The sequence below is a fragment of the Oryctolagus cuniculus genome, chromosome 19 (assembly GCF_051225735.1).
Source record: "Oryctolagus cuniculus isolate XC-2025 breed Fujian yellow rabbit chromosome 19, ASM5122573v1, whole genome shotgun sequence".
Taxonomy (NCBI): Eukaryota; Metazoa; Chordata; class Mammalia; order Lagomorpha; family Leporidae; genus Oryctolagus; species Oryctolagus cuniculus.
The window spans coordinates 832,677-856,168 of record NC_142885.1 but is presented as its reverse complement, the minus strand read 5'-3'; the positions used below and the strand labels follow the sequence as shown (position 1 = coordinate 856,168).

At 41.6% G+C, this 23,492-nt stretch overlaps 2 pseudogenes; one reads left to right on the top strand and one right to left on the bottom strand.

The window, feature by feature from the left end:
* Positions 1-319: 319 nt before the first annotated feature.
* On the bottom strand, positions 320-7,344 carry LOC100358669 (ubiquitin-conjugating enzyme E2 D3 pseudogene; annotated as a pseudogene).
* A 10,969-nt stretch (positions 7,345-18,313) lies between these two features.
* LOC127489580 (uncharacterized) lies at positions 18,314-23,492 on the top strand (annotated as a pseudogene).

Sequence of the window (23,492 nt, the reverse complement as noted above, 5' to 3'; positions counted from 1 at the left end):
GGCTATACCAGAGAGCTGGATCAAAAGTGGAGTGGCCAGGAGTTGAACAGCACCCATATGGTGCCAGCACTGCAGGCGATGGCTTTACCTACTATGCCACAGTGCCAGCCCCTACCTTACAGTTTCAAAAGCAGCTATTGTCCAAAGCTGGAAGAACAAAGTATTCTCAGATGAACATGTCAATGAATGAAGGGAGTTAAAAAAATTTTTTAGAAGGTGAGATCTGATAGGGAAGCCACCAGATGAGAAAATCAAAAAAGAAACAGTAATTTAAAGTTTACTTCAGCTATATGCAGATTATTCTGAATTTAAGGTAGCATCAGATGGCATACTTCTGAGTCCATTCCCAAGGTATTCTGTTGTATTTATCTCTGTTTTATAGATTTGTGCAATCTCTAGCACTAGGGGTTTGTCTGGATTTGGATCACATAGCAGTGAACAAATGGATAAAAGAACTTTAGAAATTATTAAAGCATTAGACCACTGTGATCTTAGACTATCGAGACAAATGCTGCCATTACTGTTAACATTTGGATAATAAATTCTTGTTGTAAATGCAACATTAAGTGATTTGAAGGGGGTAGTCTGTAGGAAAATGAATTGCCAAAAAGAATACACTGTCATGATATGAGCTGTCCCATAATTGTGACTTGCTAGTGAAGCACATCATCCCAAACTGGACCTGCAGAACATCGTGCCAGAAGGTCATGGGCCAAATCACTGAATTCCTTATTAATCCATTTCAGTGCTATAGTCTGTGCTTTCAGTCTGGTTCCTCTCTCTCAGTGTGTGCTCAGAAGTCTGGCTAAAACTTTTGATTATCCAGGCAGCAGGGAAGGATTGTCTCTTGGTCTCACATTGGCTCTGCCAAACACAGGCGTCTCTTCACTGCTGTGTATCAGTCCACTAACGAGGCTGTCACAAGCATGGGACGAAGCTAAGGATAGCAGGGGACACTTTATTGCCCACATGCAGGGCTTAGCAAATCTGAGCCACCCCCCAATGCATTTTTTTAAAAATATTCAGGATATATAAGTCTGTTTCCATTTATGTGAGAAAAAGATGAATCCATACAGAGATGGAGACATAGAAACAAGGCTGCTTTTACTTTTCATTTTTTATACTTTCATACTAATTGGTTTTTAATTTAAAAGTCATAGCTGTGAATAATTTGTAAAGACCTTGTCTAAAATGAAATCTTTTAAAGATCCAGTTTAGAGATTAGCATTGTAGTGTAGCAGGTTAAGCCTTTTCCTGTGATGCTGACACTTCATATGAGCACCAGTTCAAATCCCAGATGCTCCACTTCCAACCTGGTCCCCTACTAATGCACATGGAAAAGCACCAAAGGATGGCCCAAGTGCTCATACCCTTGTGACTTATAGGGGAGATACAGATGGAATTCCATGCTCCTGGCTTTTTCCTGGTCCATGTTCAGTCATTGCAGTCACTTGAGAAGTGAACCAGCAGATGGAAAAACTCTCTCTCTCTCTGCAATTCTACCTTTCAAATATATACACATATATCTTTTAAAATATCCGGTTTAAAAATATTTTAAAAGAGAGCATGGTACAGCTGAAATGAACCTCTTGGAATCTGTTACCCTCTCTAACTCCTCTCAGTGGCACCAGAGGCCCCACTACTACAATTTGGAAGTTCACAGCTGCATATGTGGCTTCAGAGCCCTTAGAAGTCCTCCATGCACCTAGGCCATAGGCCGTCTACTGCTGCGGAGAGATCCCACCTAGATCTTAATTGCTCATCCAGAGAAAAAGAATCAGATAAGTGTTAACAGTCACAGAGGGGAGGGTGGTTGCAGGAGCGAATTTTGAGAATTGTTTTCCACAGGTTAGTATCGAAATAAAAAGCTAGGCAACAATTTACTAAGAGGCAGAAACATTTATTTGACAAAAGCATCTGGTCCAAGAGAAGACGAGGCAGAGTGCCTGAGCAGGACACTGGCTTTCAGGAAGTGCCCAGGGTTTTAAGGCATTACTTTTTTTTTCCAATTGGATCATTCTGGGAAGTGTCCATTGGTCAGGGGTTTCACATATGAATGTTGATTAGCTTGGGGCTCACAGAGATTGTGTGGGTCTCCTGGAGACAGGCTGTGTTCTCCTTAGAAGCTCAAACCCCTCTTCTGCTAGCTCGGGGTGAAAGATTGCAACCACACTGAAAGTGTGATTTAAAGCTGCAAGGTCACACATGCATCATGAGAAGCTATTAGTGGGGGAGATGCCAGCTGGTCTGGAAACAAGCTTTCCAGTGACAGATGGCAGTCCACTTGTGAAGGAATTCTACCTACATCTGAGGGACTCACAGACCCCCAAGCCCCACTGGACAGCCTCAATAAAGCCCCATTTGTTCTTAAATTGCCTCTGACCAGACAACCTACTTCCACTTAGCACAGCCTCCCCTGTCTGCCTTCTCACCTCTCCTCATTTCCCCTAGTTTAGACACACAATTATGAGACATTCTGGCTCACTGAAGCCTTGAACATGTCTGTTTGGCTGACTCATGTGTCATATAACCAAAGCTGCTCTGATCCTGGTCCTGTGGAGCATCATTTCCTTGACCAAACATTTGTATGTGGCAGAAGAATCCAATCATTCAAGTAATTAGGCTCCAATTCTGACCCACTAATGACTAGCAAATTACTTGAATGATGTACCTCAGCTTCCTTATTTACAAAGTGGGGTGAGAATGGTAAATGCTTTCTAGCCTTCCGAGAGGACTGGGGAGGTGATATATGTAAGTGTCTGCTGAGCATCTATGTTATATCACAATTTTAGGTCTGATAGAAATAGAAGGCATCAAAGTCAGGATGCCTTCTGTCATGGAGTTTGAGGTTTAGTGAGAAAGACACAATTCAGTTTTCTGAAAAGAAATGTCAACCAACAAAGGGTAAGAAATAACAAATGATTGCACACTTGGTTCAGTGTGTGACAAGTAAATATTTGGTGCATTTTCAAACTAAGATATGCACCTGAAAGTTCTTAGGCAAACAGGAGGTTAGTAGCCAAAACAGCTGAAGCAAATGCTAGGAAGATTGTAATCCTGTAGTTACTCAGCCAAGGAGGAACCGGAGTAAGAACCTGCATGCTAGGAAACAAATAGCTTGCTGTAAAACACGCTGAGTGTGCTGTCCCACCAGGCACCCCATCTTGCAAGACCATTCATAGTCTCCCCTCTCAATGCACTTCCTGTGTCTTGAGTGGAAAGGTGAGGCTGTTTCTCACAACTTGAGGGCTCATCTGGGATCTCTGTGCCTGCATGGAGTGGGGGCTCTAATAGAGGGGGAGACACATCCCATCCAATTGCATGTGGCCTACTCTATCTGGGTGCCCCATCTCACTCCAGAAGCCTGAGACTTGTTATTTGAAGGACAGCAGAGGTGCCACAGAAAACAAAAAGCAGGTACTGCAGCAACCAAACAACCTCACATGTGAGCCGAGTAGGAAAAATTAGAGTATAAGTATTGCATTGGTAGTTGGGCATTTTTGGAGGTCAAGCATATGTCACTGACACATATCCCAAGTATGAGGCAAGTGTGGAGTCCCGTTCTACAGTTTCATTCTCCTTCAAGGAAAACAGCTGGACATGGGCCAGTTGGATCCCAAGATGTGAAGGAAACCTCCACTACAGAGGTTTGAGCTCAAGAAAAATTTGGGGTGGTGTTCAAGAAAGCTCCCTTATGGGAGACTGAATACACATGTCCAAGGAATCTCCATTATGGGACATTGGGCACACAGGAAAACTCAGACACAGAGATCAAACTGGGAAATAAAAATTCCAGGTCTAGGGAAAGGAGAACTAAGGAGGCTCCCTCTGACATTTCCCTGGATAGTCTACTGGGGAGAATTTTGGAGTCCAGGGGAACACCTCTCAGACCAGGAACAAAGAAAAGCAAAACAACGATTAAGTGTTGATGTTTTATTTGACTTAAAGATCCAATTTATGAACTCTCAGTCTTTTGGTCCAAGTTTGGCTCAGATGAAGATTAAATATACCAAGCCCTAGTATTCTTAATTTTGTAATTAAGAGCTGGCTTGATAGGCCAAAGAAATGCAAAAGATAAAGAGAAGCACAGAAATTTTTCAAAAGAGTAAAAATAAAAGGCAAAATTCATGATTTGCACTGTAGAAGAGACAGTTAAAAAGAGAGATTAGATCAGAATACTCCTTGCAAAAGATGGGGAAATCCCAAATTTCAACAAATAACTAGGAGTGAAATACAGAAGGGAATTCCTAAAACTGTAAATGGATGTTATAGAACCAGGAGTAACAGAAGGAGGGATTCCAGATTCCAATATTTACCATGAAGCTTTACTGAAGCCTCAAATCTATTTGGCCAGGTGTTAGGAAAGTTCTGGGGGAGTTCCAACCTTCCACAGAGACTCAATTGCTACAATATGTAGATGATCTTCTTTTTAAAGATTTATTTATTTATTTATTGGAAAGTCAGAGTTACACAGGAGAGGAAGAGACAGAGATCTTCCATCCATTGGCTCACTCCCTGAATAGCTTTAATGGCCAGGGCTGGGCTAGGTGCAAGGAACTTCTTGATTTCCCACATGAGTGTAGAGCAGCTGGGACCCACACAGGTATCCATTTGGGATGCTGGTATTTCAGGTGGCAGCCTAATCCATTATACCACAATTCCAGCCCTGAATGCTTCCTTTTTCAAAGGTGTGACAGACCGTTGGATTATTCTAATTAATAAGTAGACAGAATCCAGTGTGTACATTAATCAGAGAAAAAGAGAACTTGGCAGATTGCTTCTTTCCAATTATTAAACCACAAATATGTATAGCATCTCCACAGTAAGGATGTCTTATATTTACTAAGCATTAGATGTTCAGTCACTGCATGCCATATCTTGACTAGTCCCCAGTTAAAGCTTTCTGGTTCTTGTGGATGCTCCCAGCTATCCCTAGAAAGATCTCAAAACCTTCCCACTCACCTTTATCTCAGGCCAATAGCTTTCTTGGCCTATTCAACATGAACATATTAAATGCCCTATACTATGGAATTCAACATCTACTGATTAAGGGATGGCATTGTGCTTTATCAGGTAAAGTCACTGCCAGTGACACTAGCATCCCATATAGGTTCTGGTTGAAGTCTTGACTGTGCCATTTCTGACCCAGCTCCTTGCTAATGCTCCCAGGGAAGCAATGGAAGATGACCCAAGTGCTTGGACCCATGTGGGATACCCAGAAGAAGCTCCTGTCTCCTGGCTTCAGTGTGACCAGCCCTGGCCATCGTCTCTGCCTTTCAAACAAAACAAATCTTCTTTAAAATTTACCAATTTTAGACTTTTACTAATTATAGGTTATAGTGTGAAGCAATTTACTGTTATGATTTATAGTAGTATGAAATCTGTGAAATGATCAGCCCAAAGATCTCGGGGAACACTTTGATGCTAAAATTATCGTGGATGAATAAAGGAATTCAATGGACTACAAATAACTGTAGATTATCATTTTATTTTTCTAAGTTATTTAGAGTCAACCCTCTGTGAAAACCATGAAACAGCCTATAACTTCTAGTCTAAATCTATCTCTCTGGCATTCATGATCAGAGGGAGTTCCCCAGAAGTTCTGCAAAGGAGAAAAGATGGTTAATTTATTAAGCTCTTCTCATTCTTTTTTTTTTTTTTTTGACAGGCAGAGTTAGACAGAGAGGGAGACAGAGAGACAGAGAGAAAGGTCTTCCTTCCGTTGGTTCACCCCCCAAATGGCCACTATGGTTGGTGCACTGTGCTGATCCGAAGCCAGGAGCCAGGTGCTTCCTCCTGGTCTCCCATGCAGGTGCAGGGCCCAAGCACTTGGGCCATCCTCCACTGCCTTCCCAGGCCACAGCAGAGAGCTGGACCAGAAGAGGAGCAACTGGGACAGAACTGGTGCCCCAACTGGGACTAGAACCTGGAGTGCCAGCACCACAGGTGGAGGATTAGGCTAGTGAGCCATGGCACCAGTCACTTCTCATTCTTAAAGTCATAAGGCCCTTGCTATTTCCTATATGATGCAGTCACATTAGAAAGTATCAAGGGGGGTTGGTGCCATAGCTCACTTGGTTAATCCTCCACGTGCAGTGCCAGCATCCCATATGGGTGCTGAGTTCTAGTCCTGGTTGCTCCTCTTCCTGTCCAGCTCTCTGTTGTGGCCCAGGAGGGCAATGGAGGATGGCCCATGTGCTTGGGCCCCTGCAACCGCATGGGAAAATGGGAGAACAGGAAGAAGCACCTGGCTCCTGGCTACAGATTGGCATGGCGCCAGCCATGGTGGCCATTTGGGGAGTGAACCAATGGAAGGAAGACCTCTCTCTCTCTCTCTCTCTCCCTCTCTCTCTCTCTCTCTCACTTTCTATAACTCTACCTGTCAAATAAATTAAAAAAAATAAGAAAGTATCAAGGAAGGTGGCCAAGATGTAATAGATAAGATACCTTATGATAAAAAAGTAAGAAAACATATGAGGCAACTTCAAAAATCACATACAAATATAAATGTTATTTGTTTACATAAGCTCCATGAAGTTCCAGACATTTTTAAAACAATGATACTTGGCATTTAGTTCATTTGCAAACAATTGTGTCTCCTAGTAATTTGACCATGTCAATGCAGGGTTTTACATTATTAACTAAAGAAAACTGAAAGTTCTTTAAAGATTTTTAAGATTCTAGTACAGGGGCTGGTGCTGTGGTGCAGTGGGTTAAAGCCCTGGCCTGCAGTGCCAGTATCCCATATGGGTGCCATTTCAAGTCCTAGCTCCTTGCTCTGCTTCTGATCCAGCTCCCTGCTAATGTGCCTGAGAAAGTATCAGAGTGCTTAAGACCCTGACCCCATTTTGGAGACACAGAAGAAGCTCCTGGTTCCTGGCTTTGGCCTACTCATCCCCGGTCATTGCAATTATTTTGGGAGTGACCCAATGGATGAAAGACCTCACTCTCTCTCTCTGTCTCTCTCTCTCTCCCTCTCCTTCTCTCTCTCTCTCTGTGTGTATGTGTCTGCCTTTCTCTGTAAATCATTCAAATAAATAAAGTGAATCTTTACAAAAAAGATTATAGAACAAAAATAAGTCAGAATAGGCCAAATGAGGTGTGTAATATAGATGCATAACTACTTCCTGTAGAAATAGTTACAAAATTGTTCTTGTTTGATGAAAGAAATGAAGAAACATTGTCATGATGAAGGACTGCCTAGTGAAGATTGCCTACATGTTTTCCTGCTAAAGCTTTGGCTGACTTTCTTGAAGCTCTTTCCAAGTAAGTGATGTAAGCATGCTCAATGATCATTCTCCAGAAATACAACAAGCAAAACTCCTTGAGCATCTGAAAAACCATTTTCATGACATTTACTCTTGATAAATCTGTTTTGTCTAAACCATTTCCCACTCTGGTTAGCCATTTTTTCATTGGGTTTTGTCTTCCGGATCATTTTGCTAAGTCTATATTTCATCTCCTCTTAAAAATTCTTCCAAGAAATACTTCAGGGACTACTGAAAATTTCCATAGAAAATTCTACTGTTGTCTGAAGTTGATCTAGGTGCATCAAGTTTAGAACTCATCAAAGAGTGTTTGCTCCATTTGAGCTTTTTTTTAAACTTTTATCGAATAAATATAAATTTCAAAAGTAAAACTTTTGTCTTTTTGGTTTTTTTCAACTTTTAATAAATATAAATTTCCAAAGTACATCCTTTGAATTATAGCGGCTTTTCCCCCATAACCTCCCTCCCACCCACAACCATCCTATCTCCCACTCCCTCTCCCATCCCATCCTTAATCAAGATTCATTTTCAATTATCTGTATATACCGAAGATCAACTTAGTATATACTAGGTAAAGATTGCAACAGTTTGCATCCACATAGATACACAAAGTATAAAGTACTGTTTAAGTACTAGTTTTACCATTAATTCACATAGTACAACACATTAAGGACAGAGATCCTACAAGGTAAGTGTACAGTGACTCCTGTTGTTGATTTAACAATTGACACTCTTATTTATGACATCAGTAATTACTTGAGGCTCTTGTCATGAGCTGCCAAGGCTATGGAAGCCTCTTGAGTTCACAAACTCCAACTTTATGTAGACAAGGCCATAATCAAAGTGGAAGTTCCTTCCCTCCCTTCAGAGAAAGGCATCTCTTTCTTTGATGGCCTGTTCTTTACACAGGAATCTCACTCACAGAGATCTTTCATTTAGGTCATTTTTTCCACAGTGTCTTGGCTTTCCAGTGTCTTGGCCTGAGAAATTCTAATGGGCTTTTTAGCCAGATCTGAGTGCCTTAAGGGCTGATTCAGAGGCCAGAGTGTTGTTTAGGGCATTTGCCATTCTATGAGTCTGCTATGTATCTCACTTCCCATGTTGGATCATTTTCTCCTGTTTAATTTTATCAGCTATTATTAGTAGACATTAGTCTTGTTTATGTGATCCCTTTGACACTTAATCCTATCTTTATGATCAATTATGAACTTAAACTGATCACTTTGACAAGTAAGATGGCATTGGTACATGCCACCTTGATGAGATTGATTTGGAATCCCCTGGCACATTTCTAGCTCTACCATTAGGGACAAGTCCGAGTGAGCATGTGCTGAACTGTACATCTCCTCCCTCTCTTATTCCCACTCTTATATTTAACAGGGATCACTTTTCAGTTAAATTTAAATACCTAAGAATAATTGTGTATTAATTAAGGAGTTCAACCAATGATATTAAGTAGAACAAAAAATACTAAAAGGAATAAAATAGTAAGTTGTTTCTTGACAGGACAAGGACTGATCAAGTCATTGTTTCTCATAGTGTCCATTTCACTTCAACAGGTTTCCTTTTAGGTGCTCAGTTGTCACTGATCAGGGAGAACATATGATATTTGTCCCTTTGGGACTGGTTTATTTCACTCAGCATGATGTTTTCCAGATTCCTCCATTTTGTTGCAAATGACCAGATTTCATTTTTTTTACTGTTGTATAGTATTCTATAGAGTACATATCCTGTAATTTCTTTATCCAGTCTTCTGTTGATGAGCATTTAGATTGATTCCATGTCTATTGTGTATTGAGCTGCAATAAACATTGAGGTGCAGACAGCTCTTTTATTTGCCAATTAAATTTCCTTTGGGTAAATTCCAAGGAGTGGGATGGCTGGGTCATGTGGTAAGGCTATATTCAGGTTTCTGAGGAATCTTCTATTTGAGCTTTTGAGCCAGAATTGTGAAACATGAATCAGATATCTGCAGTGTTGGCCATTGTTTCTTTTTTTCTTTTTTATTTTTTTTTATTTTTTGCCAGGCAGAGTTAGACAGTGAGAGAGAGAGAAACAGAGAGAGAGTTATAGACAGGGAGAGAGGTCTTCCTTCCATCGGTTCACTCCCCTAATGGCCACTATGGCTGGCGCTGTGCCGATCTGAAGCCAGAAACCAGGTACTTTCTCCTGGTCTCCCATGTGGGTGCAGGGACCCAAGCACTTGGGCCATCCTTTGTTGCCCTCCTGGGCCATAGCTGAGAGCTGGACTGGAAGAAGAACAACCAGGACTAGTACCCGGTGCCCCAATCAGGACTAGAACCTGGGGTGCTGACACCACAGATGGAGAATTAGCCAAGTGAGCCATGGCCCTGGCTGGCCATTTTTTCTAATGTTGATCATCAGTACCCTTTGATTAAGTCATAATGAAGGTGAAGTTTTTCCACAAATTGATATAGATGATCTGACATTGTAGGGTTCACATTCAACATTGTCTTTTTCCTTCTTAAAACAATTAATTCTTTTGTAAATTGCTGATTCCTTTGAGGTATTGTCCCCATACACTTTTTTTTTTTAACAAATGATCAGTGATTTCACCATTCTTAAACCCAAGATTTACCATCAATTTGATATTTATTTTTGCTCAAGCTTAGCAGAATTTGTGTTGCTCTGATAGGGGCTTTTTCCTAATTGATGTCTATTCTTGTTAGTGCTTCAAACTATATCCTTTTAAGACATATCATAACAAGGTAGGGTAGACACCAAAACATCTTCAAACAGAGGCACTCACAGGACCCTGGCAGTTTATGAAATAGAAAAGTTCTAAAACCAAGTCTAAAATTTATTTTTGAAATCCATCAGAAGAATCAAATCTCCTTCAACTGTACAATGACACTATTTTAACATAAATAGCAGTAACCTTTACTTAAAATATTTTAGTATGTTGACTCTAGAGAAACCATAAGACATGCAATTAAACTTTTAAAACATAAGGTTGACATCTCAACCCATCATAGAACATATTGTTGCTTTCAATAAAGCCATGTGAAATTAAAGAGAGCTCTTCAAAGCACTAAACATCTAAATACACATGTATTTTTTGGAACTGATTTTTGAAATTATTCACATCAATTATTCTCATAAATATTCTACAAAGTGTGTCTGGACTTATAGAACATGTACAGTTTGTGAAGGATGGATGTTATTTGAAGATTTCTGATGGGCATGTTGTATTTTCCCAACTAGACAGAAATAAAGTTTAATACCTCCTCTTATGTGCTCATCAGTTCCACTATTTGTTAAGCATCTGGCACAGTACTAGATACATAATAATGGTGCTAAAAATGTACATTTTTCATTACTAAATACTGTACAAGTGTTTTATTTACCTTCACAGCTGTTCACATGAATGAGGAAACCGGCCATACAGCCAGCAAATGGCAGAGCTAGAATTCCCACACAGTTTATGTGATTCCCAAGCCCTTGAGCCCATGCCCACATTGCACTGGTGCCCAGTAAGTGACTCACCTCCTTCCAATTTCCTCCTCTCTATCTTCAAAATGGATTCTTATGTTCTGGTCATCACTGACATAGTTATCCAAACTAATGCTGAAAGGGCATCCTGTGACTTCATGTCAAAATGAAATAGATAAACACTTTTATAGTCAATCTTCAATTCTCATAACAGTTTTCCAACAGTCCCACTTCTAGAGATGTAGCTAAAGTATATACTCACACAAAAATAAAAAATAATGCTCAAACTGTACTTAGTAATGCCTACTACAGCATTGCTTGCAAAGAAAATGACTGGAAATGACCTAAATGCCCATGACTAAGAGACTGGCAAAATATTTTTTCAATGCAAAACTATGTGGTCCTAGAAAATAATAAGATAGAGATGTGTGTGTGGCTGTGGTAACAACTGTAACAAATATTGCATCAAAAAGAAAAGAATATTATATGGAATACAACATCACTATTGATTAGTTAAGCTACGTAAAATCTATACAGTAAATTTTATAGATAAAATCTGTAACAGTAAGTCATTTTGAATGTATTTCCCAATTTATCTTCCTTTACCAATAAAACTGCTTCTGTCTCTGAACTTGTACTCAGCACTTAGATTAAGACCTAGCAGCAAAGTTGAGACGGGGAAGATTAGCCATAGTAGAAATCCATAGCAGACAGGAAGGAAATGAAAGCCTCACCTCAGGGTTGAGGGACTGTGGGAGGAAGAGAGAGCTGTTGAGTTGGCAGAGGGTTGGATGTGTATGATGAAAACTCTGCCTCCCAGGAGGCTCTTGCTCCTTTTCTGACTGACTTGAAGACACTGTCTCTCATGGCCTGTGGCACACTGCACATACGAGGTGTGCTGAGACAAACAGCCCAGTTTGGTGGGCAAGTTCTCCCTAGCCGCAGGATGGCAAGGGGGTGTTTAGGTCCCTATGTCTCTTGAGTGCTCAGTTTCTCAGGGCATCTTCCAAGGATGGGGTGTGGGGAAAGATGAGGCAAAGGATCATCCAGCCCTGTCACAGGGAACTGCAGCTGAGCCAGGCTAGACCCAGCCAGGGGAGCACAGCCTCAGGTATACTGGCATCAGGCTTTAAAAGCAGACACCGGTAGGCTGACCAAAGGCACAAAATATGGCCATACCCATCCCACAGGCACAACTAAGAGCCAGGTTAAGTTCCTCATGGGGCTGTATTGAGAAGGAGTGCTAAAGGATGGAGCAGTCTCTGGAAAGGCATTGAGTCAAAGTGCCTAGTGAGGGAGCACTAACAAGAAAAAAGACAGCCTATCAGAGTAAACAGAGAGCTGCAGTTTGTATATCCATATGTAGGGAATGAGTCAATCTGTGGCCCACTACCCACAAGTACCTTGAACAAAATTTCAAGAATACTTAGGTCACTTCTAGGAAGTGGAACTGGAGGTCAAAAGATGTGAAAGGAGGGAAATTTAAGCACATTAGCAGAGAATTTTTAAAAAGAGATTTGTTTATTTATTTGAAAAGCAAAGGTACAGAGAGGGAGAGATATCTACCAGCCAGGGTTCACACTCCAAATGGTCATAATGGCTGCAGCTGGGCCTGTCCAAAGCCAGGATCCAGGTGTCCCACATGCATGCAGGGGCCCAAGTACTTGGAACATCTGCTGTTTTCCCAGGTGCATTAGCAGGGGCCTTGATAGGAAGTAGAATAGCCAGTACTGGAACCAGATCCCATACAGAATACCAGCATCACAGATGGCCGTTCTACCCACTACTTTACAATGCTGGATCCAGCAGAGAATTTTTAAGCATTTTAAATAATAAAACATCCCTAAAGTTGTACTGATGAAACTTGTATTCCTTAAAATAAATTTTAAAAATCAACAAAAAAGAAGATAAACAAACATCACCAGAAAATGTGGCAAGTTCCACTTCCACTTTATGCTCTATTTCTGAATAAACAAATTAAAATAGATCTTTGCTATAAACCAATGACTTCCTATATTTAGTTGATCATTGATGAACTCCAGAGTCATTTCCAAATGAAAAGGGATTCAAATTTGTGAGTTCATCACATTTACAGCTCACTGAATCAGTAGTGTCAGATTAACTCTTGTATTGCACATCTCTGAAGGAATTCCCAATATTAATGGATTAGCCTTATTAAATATCAATGTCTTCATTTATTCCATAAGTATTTTTGAAATTTATTACATAGTGGGTACTTTGATAGAAACTGATATATAGTGCTGAATAAACAAAATCCACATTCCCAGGAATTTCCATCCTAGTGGGAGAGAAAATGAACACACAGGCAAATTGCAACTACTGTAATCTCAGTAAGTGGGACATGTGATGATAAAAATCAATCAGTAAATTAGAGATGGGGCTTGAGCACCTCCTTGACTTGCATCCTCTGGTCTGCTTTAAGAAAAACCAGGAGGAAAAGAAAGCTAGGCATCAGAAGCAATGTAAAGATAGGTGGCAGGCCTATTAAAGGTTGCTCTGTACAGCGATCTGCCCTCAAAGAGACCCAGCAGGCCAGTCCGCTACAGTGGCTTTCAATGTGGTAATCCTGGGATTCAGCAGAAATCCACTTATGAAGAGCCCTGGCAGCTCTGCCAGCCAAGAGTTGGATCACTGGAAATGGAACTGCCCTGGAGTCGAAGGATGCCCAGTTCAGAGCCACAGATCTTGCAAGCTACAAGCTGAAAAGCCCTTCACTTGGCCAAGTTTCCAAAGTGACCACCACTGCTGAGGGTACAGCCACGCAGAGTCAGTAACGTTGCAGGCAGAAGATGCCACTTGCCTTAACCTGACCACCTCTCCTCCCAAGCCAGCTAGGTAATGGAAGTCAACAGGCTGCCTTCCCCAAGGAGGTTCACACCTCCTTTAGGCTGTACCCCATATGAAGAGATAGATAGGTCTGGGCCTCATAACTTACAAGGCCTTAAAGCTCACCAGATTATTATCAGGCCCCTTCTGTCAGTTCTTTCCTTTTTTTAAAAGATTTATTTTATTTACTTGAAAGTCAGAGTTACACAGAGAGACAAGAGGCAGAGAGAGAGAGAGAGAGAGATCGATCCCCCATCCGATGGTTTACTCCCCAATTGGCCACAATGGCCAGACTGTCAATTTCTATTTGGCTTACACAGCACCTTTCTTAGGTCCTCTAATGATGACTCTGTCCTTTGTATCTAGTCCACTTAGGGCCTCATTCCTTTGTAATCATAGCCTCTACTCTAATATCAAGGGTTCTACTCCCCACCTGTGTGTATTGATGGTCCTTTCCCCTACTTAATGTTGTATTGTTGTTCAGAATTTCTCTACAGACAAACCCCTCTACCTGAAAAAGTTGAGTGGCCTTTCTCCTGATGTTGGTTGGGATCAGCTTTAAACCACATTTATCACGCAGTCCTCACAAGGGTCCAGAGACCCCCCCACCATCATTTCCTCTCCTCTATGAAATCCTCTCATTACCTGGTTAATGCCACTCTCAGGATCATTGGTTGCTATTCTCACCCTGTCTTTTATACTACAGTGTCTGTTTAAGTGTTTACAGGAGTTGATAATGGAATGAACCAAGGCATTCAGCAACCAGGCGGTCAACCAAATGCTGTTGCTGCTACAGGGATATACTTGGCTCCCTGCCCAGGAGACAGTGGCTTGAGACATTGCTCCATGACAGTGAAGAGTATCTCATTGCCCTGTTCCAGCAGGAAGTAGCTTTAAAGACAGATCATCGTCCCTCTAACCCTCCTGAACTTTTGGGACTAATGTATTCCCATACAATTCCTGCTTCATAAAAAACTAAAAGGGGGGATGTTAGTAAAATGGTACAATCTTATCTATGGTGTGAACTACACCCTGACACCATCCTAGGCTCTAGCCCCCACTGCCATTGCTGGAAGCCAGGTGGTCACATGGCTCAACCATTGGTGTCAAGCTCCACTCCCATCCTAATGGGATTTGCTGCTCCTACTTCCCTGCCTGCCCCCTGGCAAAGTTTTAAAAGGACCTCTCTCTTTCTCTCCATCTCCTGATCTCTGTCTCTCTTATGCTCTTCTTCTCCCTCTTTTCCTTCTTTTCCCCTTCCCACTGGTATGTTGGGTTTCCCCCAATAAACTCTTTCCCTTAAAAAATCAATCAGTAGGGGCTGGCACTGTGGCACAGTGGGTTAATGTCCTGGCTGGAAGCACCAGCATCCCATATGGGCACTTGTTCGAGATCCAGCTGTTCCACTTGCAATATAGCTGTCTGCTATGGCCTGGGATAGCAGTAGAAGATGGCCCAAGTCCTTGGGCCCCTGCACCTGCGTGGGAGACCCAGAAGAAGCTCCTGGCTTCTGGCTTTGGATCAGTGCAGTTTCCAGCTGTTGTGGCCATCTGGGGGTGAACCATTGGATGGAAGACCCCCCACCTCTGCTCTCTCTGTGTAACTCTGACTTTCAAATAAATAAATGAATCTTTTAAAAAATCAATCAGTAGGGTGGCACTGTGGCTCACTTGGCTAATCCTTCACCTGCGGCACTGGCACCCCAGGGTTCTAGTCCCAGTCAGGGAGACAGATTCTGTCCCAGTTGCTCCTCTTCCTGTCCAGCTCTCTGCTGTGGCCTGGGAGGGCAGTGGAGGATTGCCCAGGTGCTTGGGCCCTTCACCTGCATGGGAGACCAGGAGGAAGCACCTGGATCCTGGCTTTGGATCAGCACAGCACGCCGGCCCTTGGTGGCCATTTGGGGGGGTGAACCAATGGAAGGAGGACCCTTCTCTCTGTCTCTCTCTCTCACTGTCTAACTCTGCCTGTTAAAAAATCAATCAGTAAAGAAAATAAAGTTAGTAGGTGTAGGGATTTTATTGAACTGTATTCTTACTGGACTTCAAGGAAGTAGTTGTCCTTTAATAACATACTTTGAAGGAAAAATAAATCCAATGTTGGTCTCTGATTCTTTAAAGACTTATTTATTTAAAAGGAAGACTTACAGTGGAGATGGTGGGGAGTGAGAAAGGAAGACAGAGAGGGAGAGGGAGAAATGCTTTTAGCTACTGGTTCACTCCCAAAATGACTACAGCTGCCAGGCTGGTCCTTGCTGAAGCCAAGGAGCCAAGAACTCCATACAGGTGGCAGAGGCCCTAGCACTTGGGTCATCATCCCCTGCATTCCTGGGCACATTAACAGGGAGCTGGATCAGTAGCAGAGCAGCCAGGACTCAAACTGGTATTGTATGGGTTGCTGGCATTAGGCTGTGGCTTAACCTGTTGTGACACAATGCTAGCCCCTTTTAATAACATTTTAACAACATAAAACAGCACTATAGAAGGAATGCTACTGCAAGTCTGCCTGCCGCAAAACATGATAAGATAGAACAAATTATGGGAGTATGAGGAAGGTAGAGCATTTATCTGAAGTTTCTTGCATTTGGAACATTATAGGGCATGAAATTAGCATGTAAATGTGTGAAAGTAGAGGTTTTATTTATTTATCTATTTTAACTTTTTATTTACTTATCTGAGAGCAGAGACACACAGAGAGGAATAAAGAGAAAGAAAGAGCTCCCATCCTTACCAGAAAGAGAGAAGTCTTCCATCCATTGGTTCACTCCCCAGATGATCACAATAGCCAGAATTGTGCTGATACAAAGCCAAGAGCCAGGAGTTTCTTCAGGGTCTCCCATGCAGGTGCAGGGGCCTAAGGACTTGGGCCACCTTCCACTGCTTTCCCAAGCCATAGCAGAGAGCTGCATTGGAAGTGGAGTAGCCAGGACTCAAGCCAGTGCCATAGAGGGTTGCTGGCACTGTAGGTGGCAGGTTTACCTGATTTGCTACAGTACTGGCCCCAAGATCTAAGAATATTAACTTATAAAACCTCTCCTAAAATTGTAGATTAGGATATCTGACAAATGTGTATCTGAATTGTGCTTTACTTACCTTCTAGCCATGTGAATTGATTGACTTCTCTACCCTTTAGTTTCCCCATACATAAAATGTAGATTAGGGGTGAGCATTGTGGCGGATCAGGTTAAGTTGTCACTTGCAATACTGGCATCCCCATATCAGAGTGCTGGTTCAAGTCCAGGTGCTCTGCTTCTGATTCAACTTCCTACTAATACACCTGAGAAGGCAGTGGAAGATGACTCAAGTACTGAGTTCCTGCTACTCACATTGGAGATCGGGGTGAAATTTCAGGAGCCTGGCTTTGACCTAGCATTTGCTGCCATATGGGGGAGTGAATCAGTGGATGAAAGAAAGATCTCTCTCTCTCTCTCTTTGTAACTCTGCCTTTCAATAAATAATAAACCTTTTAGAAACTTGGATCAGGGCCAGTGCCATGGCTCATTTGGTTAATCCTCTGCCTGTGGCACCAGCATCTCATATGGGCACCAGGTTCTAGTACCAGTTGCTCCTCTTCCAGTCCAGCTCTCTGCTGTGGCCCGAGAAGGCAGTGGAAGATGGCCCAGGTGCTTGGGCCCCTGCACCCACATGGCAGACCAGAGGGAGGCACTTGGCTCCTGGCTTCAGATCGGCATAGCTCTGGCTGTAGCAGCCATTTGGGGGGTGAACCAACAGAAGGAAGACCTTTCTTTCTGTCTCTCTCACACACTGTCTAACTCTGTCAAATAAGAAAAAAAAATAAACTTGGATCACTCAGAAATGTGGATGAATAGATTTGTTTAACTGACTTTCTTGACTATTTGTCATGTGGGTGACACTGCCAGATTCCAGAGAAATAAAAATGAATACTATAAAAGACTTCACCCTCACAAAATGCACACTCTAGTGGGTGAGAGCCACCTACACCATCCTTCTAACACTGCACAGTAATCCCTCTAAACAGAAGCGGTTGCTGGCATCACACCTGTGGTAGAGATTGCAGGCACTCTTCTATGTCCACTTCTCCTTTCTTCTGGCTTTGTACTTGCATCAGACCTTAGACCTCTGAAATCAGGGCCATGTACCAGTGCTAGTAGAAGTCTGAGAGTACAGGTATCAGGGGCACTTTGAAACCAATACGTCTCATGGCCAGAAAGTCACCCATTTATATTCTCTTCTACTGCCTCAATAGCCAAGGAAGTCAAGTGCTCTGGATAGTACAATTACAGGATGGAAGAGACTCCATGAACTCCATCAGCAGAGCTTTTAGAGGATCTGCCCAAGAGAATGACCTAGACCTGCAGCCAAATTTGACTGGCTAAGCAACAAACTTCTGTTAATTTACCAAGAGTTACTGGTTGTAAATGACTACAGCATGCTCTTGTTTCACTAATTCACAAACCGCCCTGCAAAAGACATTCTGAAAAAGCCAAAGAGCAGTGAGTACTCACTGGTGAGTGGAATAACAGCCAGAAGAAGAGGTGAAGAAGGACCATGAGAACAGAAGGAGGCAGTACAAGGGCCCTGAGGATTGACAGGGCCTGGAAATTGGGGAAACTGTAGGTCGTTCAGGTGAGCTGGGATACAAAGAGAAAGGATGGGGATATGGGAAGACAGAAGAGGGAAGTTAGAGCAAACTGGAAGGCCTGTGGGCCAGGTTAGTAGCTTGTATTACTAATCAGTTAGTACTGTATCATGGAGAACATGGGAACCATGGGGCTGGGGGGAGGAGACTTTGAGCAAAGGCTGACATGCTCCTCTGTGTTTAGAGAAGGGATTGAGGCAGGACTAGAAATAGGCAACCAAGATCAAAGTATACCGCTTATGGAAAGTACCTCCTATAGTATCTGGCAGAAAGAAATATGTGGCTCCCCTTTTCCCTTCTTCTTCTCATTTATTAAGGTAATTGGAAAAACTAGTCCTCTCTGTAACTCAGAAATCTTAGTGATGGAAAGAAATGCTTCTTCAAAAATAAATGCTTTATTATATAAAAAAGATATACACAAAATGTTCATTAAAAATGGAATTGAAAAATTAAATTTAAATTTGAAAAGTTTACTTCTTCACATTTCAGTGAAGATCAAGACACTTTTGTGAATCAAGATACTTTGCCATTTAATTCACCTCTAAGAACTGAGGTTTCTGGGAATTTAAACATGGTATTGCTGGATTTTTACATTAGTAACTAAAGAAAACTGCATGTCTTTAAAAAAAAAGTTTTAAGATTATAAAACATAAAGAAGTCATAGGGAGCCCAAACAGAATTATGGTATAGATGCCTAGCTATACCCCATGGAAATTCTCACAAAATTACCCCTTTTTGATGAGATAAATGAACCAATGCATTGCTGTAGTGCAGAGATACTCCTTGGTGAAGCTTTTCCAGGTGTTTTTCTGCTGGAGCTTTCAGATGTGATCATTCTCTGTTTCTACTTTGACTGGACCACTTCCACCTCTTGGTAGCCATTGTCTTGACTGTGCTTTGACTTAGGAATCATACTGGTAAATTCATGTTTCATCTTGTATTGTTGCAGGATGATGAAAGCCATCTCAGTTCTTACCTCACATTAAAGAAGAATTTCCATGCAGACAGGGACAGTGAGCAAAGCAAAATTTATTGAAAGTGAGAATCCCCTTGTTGCAGCAGTGAGGAGTGGGGTTCCAAGAGAGCATCTCTCAGTTAAGCCTGTGAGGGCTAGCCATTTTATACATACAGTTGCTCTCTCTGGTTGCTTTCTGAAAACCATTCCTAGATTTAACCAATCAGGGAGGATTAGACTAACAGCCAATCACAAAGCAGGGATAAAAAGCAATCAGAAGGGTAGAATAGCAACCAGAGGGGGAGGGTAACAATTAGAAGACTAGAATAACCAACCAATCAGGAGCAAGGCCTACAATGCTGTGTAGTCTTCTCTTGGCATAAAACTAAGTGTGGTTAAGACAGCTTCCAGGGAGAAGCAAGCACTTTGTCCACTCTTCAAGGGCTTTTGTCCCTTTCTCACTCTGATAGGGAAATGACCTAATGAGTTACCTAGTGTAACTCCTCATATTATTGCAGTGTTTGCAAGAGGTGCTTTTAGTTAAAAATCTTTCTATTGAAAACAATATTTCTATAGCTGTTCTGGGAACAACAGTTTTTGCACACCCACTGAACAAGAATGTTAGTCTTTGGTTTTTCTAGTCAGAATTATGTAAGCTGAACAGTGGAGATGTCTGTACTGTTGGCTCTTGTTTCTGTTGCTATTCATCAGTCCTCTTCAATTAGGGTATGAACAAGCCTAATGTTATCCTTGCAGATTGATGTGGATGGTCTGCCACTGTGGGCTTCATCTTTAACATCACCTCAGCCCTTCTTAAATAAATTTACCCCTCATAAATTGCTGATTTCCTTGCGGTCTTGTCCACATACAATTGCCACAAGGCATCCATGGGGTTGCCATTTTCCCATCCATGCTGCACCATCAAGGTAGTGTTCATTTTTCTTCTCCTGCAGAATTCCTGTTGCTCTGATAAGGGCTTTTTCAAATTGATGTCTTAACCTTCTTAGTGCCCCAAACTAGATCCTGGGCAAACAGATTGTGACAAATTACTATTTTATTTTGATGCAGATTTTTTAAATCTACACATACTTTTTCATAGTGTGCATTTCAATGAACTTCCTGAGGAGTAGCTCATATTATAAGTTATTTACAAAATGGAAGGCTATGTTACCTGACTGAGGAGCTGTCCGTATTATAGCATTAAGTGAGAAAAGCAAGTTGCAGAGTAATATACATTGCATAGTTCCATTACTGAAGACATAAATAAATAAGCAAACACATAGTTCAACCTGTTATAGTTCTATTACTGAAGACATAAAATAAATAAGAAAATAGATAATTCAACACTATTCATGTATGAAACCTATTGGTATCCAGTTTTTGAGCCTGTAGCAGCATAAGAAATGCACTGTGGGCTATTAATAACAGTCACTTCTAGGGGTTTGTAGTATTGTCATAGTTCCAATAAGCATATGTTACTTTTATATATTTTAATTAATGGAAACCTTAAAAGAAAAGCATCATTCTAAAGAACTGAAAATGGCAATGCATGTCCTATAGAGATTGTCAATTTCAATCTTAAAACCCAACCTGTTGGCGCAAAGATTTCTCTTTTCAGTCCAAGTTTCCTTTACTTGCTTGAATTGAACTGCTTTAAATCTAATGTGCTACCTTGAGTTCTCTGTGATTATTAATTCCAATGGATTAAAGACTCTAAGGGGATTTACATAGATTCAGACTTTCAGTGATGATTGCTCTCTGAGAAGAATCCCTGCTCACTTTTAGGAAATATTCTCATCATGAATATAAATTACAGTACTTTGAACTTGTGGGATAAAGGTAATCACCTTCCAAAGGACTTGTTGACCTTAAAAGAACAATGACATGCAAATAAAGCTGAATCAATGAAAATTCTCTCAGGTCAGGTACCAGGGTCTGTAGGAGGTGCTGGTGAATCAAACCTAAGTCACTGAAGAAAGGCACCAACCTTAGGTAGAGAACCTGAATTTAAGTGTCCCATGCTTTCAATTTCCAACCTTTTCTACCAAGAATTATGAGAAACAGCAGTCTGATCTTTCCAGTATATGATATAAGCATGCTAAATTCCATCCAAATGGAAATGTCCACTAGATTGTTTCTAATTCAGAGGCTACAGACATAAATTTGTGAGTCATCTATAGAAAGAGAGTTAAAAAAAAGTCACACATGGGGAGCTGGCCCACGGAAGACACATTGAGAGGAGTATCTGACTCAGCATTTTGATTAATATCTCAAAGTCCCTAAGTTCAAATCTTTTTTAAAAAGTTTATTTGAAAGACACAGTGGCAGAATGAGAGGGAGAGATTTGTCTCACCCACTGGTTCACTCACCAGATGGCTGTAACAGCTGGGACTTGGCCAGGCCAAAACCAGGGGCCAGTATGTGTGTTTATATCAGGGTAGGACAAAAGTAATTCATCGTGTCACATGAATCATAGTCTGTGTTTGCTGATATTTTAAAACCTATTGTTTCCTACTTGAAAAATCATTAACATGTCTGTGTAGGCTAAATAAGTCCCTTTCACTTTTTTAAGATTTATTTTTGTTTATTTGAAAGAGTACAGAGTGAGAGGAAAAGACACAGAGGAGAAGTCTTCCATCTGCTGAGTCACACCCCAAATGGCTATGACCAGAACTAGGCCCAGCAGAAGTCAGGAGCCATGAGTGTCATCCAGATCACTTGCATGGGTGGTGGGGCCCAAGTACTTTGACAACCTTCTGCTTCTTTTCTAGGTGCATTAGCAGGGAGCTGGATCAGAAATAGAGCAGACTCAGAGTCAACATTGTGGCATAGTGGGTAAAGTCACCCACTTTTATTGGCAGCACCCCACATGGGCATTACCTCTTGTTCTGGCTGCTTCACTTGGATAAAGCTTCTGGCTTTGGTTTTGGCATGGCCCAGCACTGGCCTTTGAAGAAATCTGGAGAGTGAACCAGTGGATGGAAGATCTCTCTCTCTCTCTCTCTCTCCCTCCCTCCCTCCATCTCCCTCTTTCTCTCTCTTTCTTGCTTTTTCTCTCCCTCTCTCTCTCCCTCTCCCTCTCCTCTCTCACTCTCTCTCCCCCATCTCTCCCTCTCTGTAACTTTGAGTTTCAAATAAACAAATAAATCTTTTTTTAAGAAGGTATATCAATCCGATTATCATGTTTTTTTTACAGGCAGAGTTAGACAGTGAGAGAGAGAGAGACAGAGAGAAAGGTCTTCCTTCTGTTGGTTCACCCCTCAAGTAGCCACTACGGCCGGTGCGATGCACTGATATGAAGCCAGGAGCCAGGTGCTTCCTCCTGGTCTCCCATGTGGGTGCAGGACCCAAGCACTTGGGCCATCCTCCACTGCCTTCCCTGGCCACAGCAGAGAGCTGGGCTGGAAGAGGAGCAACCGGGACAGAATCTGGTGCCCCATCTGAGACTAGAACCCAGGGTGCCGGCACCACAGGTGGAGGATTAGCCAACTGAGCCATGGCACCAGCTCAAATAAATAAATAAATGTTAAAAAAAATGTTAAAAAAAAAGTTGTGTGTCTGTGTCAGACTTGGCTGCAAGTGGTTTGCTGAGCCTATTAGTACCCTGAGCAAGATTCACGCCACTACCTGTGCCCTGCAAACACATCTCTGTCAGGAACGTAGTGGACAACACCAGGTCTGAAGACTTATGGTGAAAATTTTGTTGTTATGATCCTAAAGTTCATGTGTATGTTCCACTTGATTTCTACATTCACCATCCAAGAGGATTTGCTTACATTCAATTTGAGGATGCTCATGATTCCAAAAATGCTTTACATAACTTGGACAGAAAATAGATTTGTGGGCATCAAAAATACAATTTGCACAGGGCAATCAGAAGACACCAAATCAGAAGGAAGCCAAGGAAGGGAGGAATGTGTATAGTTCTTTATGTCATGATGATTTGACAAATATTGATGTTCTAGAATCTAATGTTATGAAGGGAGAGCAAGAAGTCAGTCTTTTAATTACAAGTATAAATCTTATAGCCCTAGAAACAGTAGACTGATTAGAAGACTTCACGGTAGCAGAAGGCGTTCCAACATTGTTAGATTCAAACACCAAAGATCGTGATATCCCAGCCCAATAAATAATTGGAGACTAAATCACATTCTAGATCTGCATCTCACAAAAAAATTAAAGGCACCCCTAAAACAGGTTCCAAAACACATTATAAGTCTGGCTCAAGTGATGAAAAGGAACCAGGGAGAAAAGGACTACCTAAATCCAAAGTTCAGTCAAGATCACAGTCTAGGTCTAGGTCAAAATTTAGATCAAGATCTTAGACTAGTCCTAAGTCCAGTGGCTACTGA